Raw genomic sequence first — 8,573 nt, forward strand, 5'->3', positions numbered from 1 at the left:
AAGTATAAAAGGGCAGTGCTCCTGCCGAACTGTCGTTTGCACTCAGGCGATTCGCGTGAAGAAGTCTGCGACGTGATTATGGCCACACGACGGCAATTCACAGACTTTGAACGCTGAATGACCGTTGGAACAAGAAGCATTTTTCCATTTCGGAAACCGTTAGGGATTTCAGTATTTCCAGATCCACGGTTTCACGAGTGTGCCGAGAACCGAGAATACCAAGTTTCAGGCATTACTTTTCTCACCAAGGACAACGCAGTGGCCGACGGCCTTCACTTAACGACCGAGAGCAGCAGCACTTGCGTAGAGTTGTCAGTGCTAACAGACAAGCAACACTGTGTGAAATAACCGCAGAAATCAATGTGGGGCGTGCGCATCAGTTAGGACAGTGCGGCGAAATTTGGCGTTAATGGGCTGTGGCAGCGGACGACCGACGCGCGTGCCTCTGCTGACAGCACGACATCGCCTGCAAGGTCTCTCCTGGGCTCGTGGTCATAACGGTGATGACAGGAAAACCGTGGCCTGGTCACATGAGTCCCGATTTCAGTTGGTAAGGACTGATGGTAGCTTTCGAGTATGGCGCAGACCCACGAAGCCGTGGACACATGTTATCAACAAGGCACTGTGTAAGCTGGTGGTGTCTCCAGAAGTGGATGGACTCTGTTTACATGGAACGGACTGAGACCTCTGGTCCAACTGAACCGATCACTGACTGGAAATGGTTACTTTCAGGTACTTGGAAACCTTTTGTTCCCACACAACACTGGAATTTTTTTGGATGCCAGTGAGCCATATCACCAGGCCACAGTTGTTTGCGACAGGTTTGAAGAACATTCTGGACAGTGCGAGCGAGTGATTTGATCACCCAGATCGCTCGACATGAATCCCATCGAGCATCTATGGGTCATAATCGTCAAGTCAGTTCGTGCACAAACGCCTGCATCGGCAATATTTTCGCAATTATTGTTCGGGCGGTGTTTGCTTATTTTTTCTTCTTTTTTTTAATAGAGGAGTATTGCTCCATATTTCTCAACGACTTGTTGAGTGCACGCCACGTCGAGTTGCTGTACTAGGTCGGACATGACAGTAGAGGGTATCCCATGACTTTTGTCACCTCAGTGTATTGTCAGAAAAGACCTCCGAACAGTTAAATTTATATTCAGTGTTAACAAATAATTTTTCTCATAAACGCTTTTCTTACTTTTGCAAATCTGATTTTGTATTCTCTTTACTAAGGCCATCGACAGTAATTTTTCCGCCCAAATAGCATATCTTAACTACTTTTTAGTGTCTAATTTTCTAATATAATTCCTTCACGTTTATCTGATTTAATAATCTCAAACTCCGTCATCCTTTGTTTGTTTTCCATTTACTTCAACTGATATTCTATGTCATTTGGTGCTGGTCCCGGCGAAGGTTCGAGTCTTCCCTCGGGCATGGGTGTGTGTGTTCGTCCATAGGATAATTTAGCTTAAGTAGTGTGTAAGCTTAGGGACTGATGACCTTAGCAGTTAAGTCCCATAAGATTTCACACACATTTGAACATTTTCAAGTTATTTGGCGTCTCTGCCGTGTTAGGATGTCAGCAGAAAACATTAACATTTTTATTTCTTCCCCTGAACTTTAATTCCCAGATTTCCTTTACTGTTTCGTCAACGTACAGATTGGCTAACATGGAATATACTATATAACCGTGTCTCTTTCCCTTCTCAACTATTGCATACCTTTTATGCCCCTTTGAGTCTTACAACTGCAGACTCGCTTCTGTTCAAATTATAAATAACCTTTCGCTCTCTGTATGTTATTCGTGATTACTTTAGATTTCCGAAGACTGTTTTCCTTTCAACATCGTCAAAAGTTTTCTATAAATTTACGAAAGCTAAAATATGTTTAAAAATGTTAAACTGTGTGTGAAATGTTATGGGACTTAACTGCTAAGGTCATCAGTCCCTAAGCTTACACACTACCTAAGCTAAATTATCCTAAGGACAAACACACACAACCATGCCCGAGGGAGGACTCGAACCTCCGTCGGGACCAACCGTACAGTGCTAAAATATGGCCTTGCCTTTCTTTATTTTCTGAGATAAACCGTAAGGTCAGTATTGCCTCCCGTGTTCCTACATTTCTGCGTAACTCAAACTGATCTACCTCGAGGTCAGCCGCTACCGGTCTTTCATTCTTCTACGGGCAATTCGTGACGCTACTCTGTAATCGTGATCTACGAAAGTTATTTTTCGGTAATATATATAATGCTAGGAAGGGCAACCGACCACCAGCTGTCACCAACTGTGCCAGAACTCATACAACAATGCCGACCCCCATACCGAAACGGGAAAAGGCGAAGGTAAAGGAGATTGTTCGGCAACATAGGATTCGTCAACCTAAAAGAACAACTAGTGAAAGTGAAGAATTGTGTTGTGACTGACAATTCGCAGTTTTCACAAACGCAACTTTTACTGATGTAAGTTCACAAGGATGATGACAGAACAACAAACGAAAGGTAACAGTAACGATGCCAGTAAAAGTTTTCTAATTGAGGCAAACAAAAGTTGACTTCTAATTCACACACACACACACACACACACACACACACACACACACACACACACACACACACACACACACACACACACACACCACTAGTAACAGTCCAATTTAAAGACGACGACGTAATATTCAACGTTCGCAGTACAGAAGGTCGGCATCCAGCGTAAACTGAACTTCGGGGTTGGTTCTACCCCCTAAATAGCTGTGTCTAGCCAATCAGGTTTTGGCGTAGTGATACTTCTTGCAGGCCGTGACTCGAGCTCCCTCTGCAGGAAGTAGTGCTCGGAATGTCTGTTTCCATTATCTTGTATGTAAATAGCCGTTGTTTACCATGGTCATTTTGGTACGCCTTGGGCATAGACAACCTCGTCCTCTGTGGTGTAATATGGGATGCCAGGTCTCAGGGGCTACCTTGGCTCCGGTATAACAAATTGCACAATCCGTCTAATGGAATGAACAATCTAATGAGCACACACTATGGATTGAGTGTAAACTGAAGAAAAACGAAATAAGATTAGCGATAGATTGAATATTAAAATTTAGGAGCATGAAGTAAATGAAGTGAAGGAATTATGCTATCCTACAAGCAAAACAACACAATGCGGACGAAAGAAAGACGACATAAAAGCCATTCCTGGCCAAGTATTGAACATAGAACATTTTGACGCACCTCACAGCACGGAAATGAATAATGGACTGTGGGAAAACTGGGAAAGAAGAGAATCTAAGCTTTTGAGAAGTGGTGCTGTACAAAGATGTTGAAAATTAGATAGACTGGTAAGGTAAGATACGGGGAGGTTGACTGCAGAATCGGCGAGGAGAGTGTGGTATAGTACTTACGGTTAAAAAGAGCTCGCCCCGAAACAAGAATAACCAATAGAATTTCAGCGTAGCGAGAGCCCATAGGATTGCTTCGCAACAACCACGGCGTGCATCTGGCATGCGGATCACGTAACGTCCCTTGCTCGCTAAGTATGTGATGTCATAATGGGTTCGTCGTATTTGGGTATAATTTGAGTGTAATGGCAGTATGCCGTTTCAAGGCAAAGGCTCAAAGAAGATTTATCACAAACATATCACTCTACGTACGGTGTGTTATAACCAAATGTCAATTAATGTCATCTCGGCTGTAAAATATGAACTGTAAGAAATGCGAAACTGGACAGCGATCGCTGTGGTCTTGTGGTTAGAGACATGCAGTTGATGAGCACAGGGACGGAATTTCGCGTCCCAGAGCATGCTTTTTTGTCCATCCCCGCGTTTGTAACACATTCCGTGACTATTTTATTCATGTAAGAGAGGTATGTTCTGCAATATTCTACAAGGTGTACAACGTTGCTTCCGCCGTTTGCCGATAGGTGGCGACAACGGTAAGTAGCGGTCGAAAGAAACAGATCGCAGACGTCAGGCAGTTAGCTTGGACTTCGGTCAACATGACCTCATTCAAACATTCGTGAATTTGCGTCTGCATCATAAAGTTGTTCTTGATTGAAAATGTCAGTTTACGAGCGTAATTCTCGTCATTTGCGGGAGGTGTTACTGTCTTGTTTCAATATGAAGAAAACAATGGCTGAGTTTCATCGAATGCTCTCAAGTACATATGGTAAGGACGCTATTAGAGAACGAACGTGTCGTGAGTGGTTTCAACGCTTCAAGAACGGTCATTTTAACGTCGTAGACCGGCATAGTGGTGGAAGAGAGAATGTTTTCGAAGATGCAGAACTGGAGACATTGCTGAGTGAAGACTCGCGGCAAACTCAAGAGGAATTGGCACGATTAGTGGGAGTGACACAGCAAGCCTTTTCAAAACGTCTAAAGGCTATGTTCACGATTCAGAAAGAAGGAACTTGGGTCCCGTGTGAGCTGAAACAGAGAGACGTTGAACGACGTTTGTGTGTTTGTGAACAGTTGCTTCAGAGGCAAAAACAGAAGGGATTTCTGCATCGCATTGTGACCGGAGACGAAAAATGTGTTCATTAAGATAGCCCTAAACGCAAAAAATCATGTGGATATCCCGACCATGCTTCCACGTCGACGGCCAAACCGAATATTCACGGCTCCAAGATCATGCTCTGCATTTGGTGGGACCAATTCGGCGTCGTGTACTATAAGGTGTTAAAATCAAGTGAAAAAATCACAGGTGCTCGTTATCGAACGCAATTAACGCGTCTGAGCAGAGCATTAAAAGACACACGGCCGCAATACAGCGAGAGGCACGATAAAGTGATTTTGCAGCACGACGACGCTCGAGTCCACGTTGCAAAAGAGATTAAAACGTACTTGGAAAAGTTAAAATGAGAAGTGCAACCCCACCCGCCGTATTCTCCAGATATTGCTCCCTCTGACTATCACCTGTTTAGATCAATAGCGCATGGCCTGGCTGACCAACACTTCCGATCTCATGAAGAAGTCACAAATTGGATCGATTCGTGGATCGCTTCAAAAGATGAACAGTTTTTTCGACGCGAGATTCGTACACTGTCCGAAAGATGGGAGAAAGTAATGGCCAGCGATGGAAAATACTGTGAATGATATGTTTGTAACCAATATGTTTCATTAAAGCCTCAAATGTTAGGGAAAAACGGCGGAAGCAAAGTTGTACCTCTTGTATGTTATTTGCATATAAGATCATGGTCTCTCAGCAACGAGTTTCTTCCATTTCGTGGCTTCAGTCTGATCAAAAAACGAAAGATGAAACTGCTGACGATTTCCGACGGTGCGGATAGGCAGAAACCTAGGATCACAGCTTAAATTGCTGCAATCATATTTATAGTCTTACACGGCACCAATACTTCATTGTTTATTCGGAATATGTCGCGATTTTCGAAGGTGTAGTTAAGTAGAAACCTAAGAGCACAACATAAATTGCTGCGAATGAAACGAGCACCAGTCATATTTATAATGTTGATTGTCACAGATATTTAGCTGTGATCGAATCCTTAACAACGCTTTCGTAAATCTAGCGGTCAAACAAAGATCGCACCACACAAAAAGCGAGGGGCGTTTCGTGACCGCTTTCCGATTTCAGCTACTGGTTATTCTTGTTTCGGGCTCCGTCCAAAGAACAAGGTCCCAATGCTAGGTTGGTACCTCGCGACGGAACCACGAGTAAGCATAGTCGATGCCAGAAGCAACGACGAAAGAGAAACGTTGGCGTAGACAAGCCTTCAAGAGTTTCCATACGTCGCCGAGGGAGCAGAATGGAGTGCCGGTTAGCCCCGTCTGAAGTCATCACCGAAGACGACACCATCGAGTCTGCACAGTAGTGCGAGAATAAGGACAGAACTGCAGTAAAGTTATCCACGATTGTACATTGAGAGAAGAGACTACTATCTAGTACTGTTATTGTGGTGTCACCGCAAGGCACCACGCTTGCTAGGTTGTAGCCTGTAGGCTTCAAATCGGCCGCGGTCCGTCAGTACACATCGGACCCGCGAGTCGCCACTGTCGACGCTAGCAGACCGAGCGATCCCACTCTTACGAGACAAGCTAGCGCACTGGCCACTTGTACAGCCGACTTTAATAGGAATGGTTCACTCGTTATAGCTTCAGAGATCTCATTTGCAGAGACGCTAGTTAGCAAAGCCTTCAGCTAAGTCAGTAGCTACGACCTAGCCAGGCGACATATACAGTTTATGCATTGACAATTGATCTATATGTGTGAAGCAATCAGAATTGTAAAGAAGTATTCGCAGTCCAGTCTAGAACTGCACTTTTAAATATTATTGTACAAAGTCAAAATCGACGTTCACCGCTGATCCTGAATTAAAGCTAAGTATTTAATTGTATTCCTGCCCACTAACTATCTAATCACCTAAGATTTTCCAGATACATCCCGTCAAGTATAGTTCATTGATCCTCAAGCCAGCCTACGTAATCAGCAAGTGCAAAAATGGCCACCCCTCGTGATCAGACTAAGAGTCAAATTGCGTGACTCAGCCGGGTAACCCTTTTTCCATGAGGCCCACAGTTCCGCCTCATACATAACAGTTATCAAGTGATACGTTAGTGTTCAGAGACAGTAACAGTACACATAATTTTCCTATGGCAATGGATTGCTTCAAAGTTATGACAAAAACTCCGTCCGAACAGGACTCGGAAGACCCAACGGTACCGACTGACCGCCGTGCCATCCTCAATCGATAGGCGTCGCTGGATGTAGATATGGAGGGAGGGGTATGTGGTCAGTACAGCGCTCTCCCGGCCATTGTCAGTTTTCGCGACCGGACCCGCTATCTTGTCTATAAAGTAGTTCCTCAGATGGACTCAAAATCACTGACTGCACCCCGCTTGCAAACAGCGATCGTCACACCCGGAAGGTCACCCATCAAAGTGATAGCCAAACCGGATAACGCTCAACTTCGGTGATCTGACGAAAGCCCCACTCCGGCAAGGCCGTTGGCAACTTACAATAAAGTGATCTAATATTTTGTGTGTGTTATAGCATCCAAGCAGCTCCCTCCCGAAGTAAATCTAAGAACTCAACACTGTGCCGCACAACAGAGAGGAACGTGTGGACGACACTCACAAGAAGAAGAGACATAATGATAGGACACGTGTTACGAGATCAGGGAATTGGTTCCATGGCGCCTGAGGAAGTCGTATATAGAGAAAGAAAGGTATTCTGAGACTAAGAGAGTGGCGCAGGAGAGAAAATCGTGGAGGGCCGCATCAAACCAGTCGGAACAGGGAAATACGGAAGCGTCCGATCCCGCCAGTCTGCTTTGACTCATGACGTCACAAATACGGCGGAAACGACCATAAACCACAATTCCAATATGGCGCATATTAAATCGTTACGCAGACATTATGAGGACGAAAATACATCAAAAAACACACACACGATCCACAAAAAGCCTAATGACACTAAGGGGGCAAGCGCGGGAAATAGGGGGTTTTTGGGTGGGGACAAACTAAATATAAACAAATTTAGACACCCACCCCCATACAAAACGACGCAAAATGACGAAAAAAACAGACATCACAAAAATCCCCAAATACCACTAAACAAAATATCATCTGGAATCGGACACTTTCCTTGACCTATATAGCTCAACAGCAGCTCCCGATCCCATAAATTAGGACCTAACACTTCCCTTGACCTATATAGCTCAAAAACATCTCCCGATACCAATAGCAACATTCATAGCCACACATTGGGTTCAAACACTTCCCTTGACCTGTTACCCTTAAGACATCTCCACATACAGCCGTCCCTGGTCCGAGACGCCGGAACTTTAAGTAAGCCTCATTTCTTCACGACATACTGAACACTTCACGATTTTATCCAAAAATACGAATAGTTGAAGAAATTTTATTAGAGACAATGCACTGTCCTCCATCATAGCTGCTGTCTCCCATCATGGCCGACAACCGAAAACCGATGACCCTGTCGGTCATATCCATACTTGCTAAAGACATAAAAAAAGCAGTTTACCAAAATTCACACACGACGCCACACGCGGAAACTAAACTAAAAACATCACCTAAAACACCACCAGAGAGCACCACCGATCGCATCAAAACGACTCAGACAAACACGCCACTCTCACAAACTAAATTCCGCGCCGTCGTGACGTCACACACAATAGCCTTACGTCACGGGTCAAAGCTGACGGGTGGGATCGGACGCTTCGGTAGACCCCGGAACAGTGGAAAAGAGGCAGCTGTCTAGTGACGACGTGTCAGGCCTGTGGACGGGCCGGCACTGACCTGAGCCTCTTGCGGCGCTCGGTGAGCCCCAGCAGCAGCAGGGGGCCGGCCGCCCCCGCCCCCGCGCCCGCCCCCGCGCCTGGGCGGGCCGACTGCTGCGGGAACTGGTCCGCCTCCTCGCCGGTGGCGCCGCCGCCGGTGGCGTCGGTCTGCGCGTCGTCGTCCGCTGGCGCCGTCTCCTCCTCATCGCCCACCGTGAAGCTCGGCTTCTCGCCAGACATCACCTTTGCTGCAACACCCAAAACAACACCCATCTTTAACTTTTTTTAAGCGTACTGCCACGTCCGACGTCTGTCCGTTCCCCCCCTTCT

The 8,573-nt window shown here is 45.6% G+C and overlaps 1 protein-coding gene across 2 annotated transcripts in view; it reads right to left on the reverse strand.

Annotated features, from left to right (window-relative positions):
* Positions 1-8,367, reverse strand: part of LOC124545154 (acetyl-CoA carboxylase) — a 259,301-nt gene extending 250,934 nt beyond the window's left edge. For both annotated transcript variants that reach the window (XR_006967594.1, XM_047123987.1), the window contains exon 1: positions 8,263-8,367. The gene's annotated coding sequence lies outside the window, so the exon portion shown is untranslated. The remainder of the gene's footprint in view (positions 1-8,262) is intronic.
* Between the last annotated feature and the right edge of the window lie 206 nt (positions 8,368-8,573).

The sequence above is a fragment of the Schistocerca americana genome, chromosome 8 (genome assembly GCF_021461395.2).
Source record: "Schistocerca americana isolate TAMUIC-IGC-003095 chromosome 8, iqSchAmer2.1, whole genome shotgun sequence".
Taxonomy (NCBI): Eukaryota; Metazoa; Arthropoda; class Insecta; order Orthoptera; family Acrididae; genus Schistocerca; species Schistocerca americana.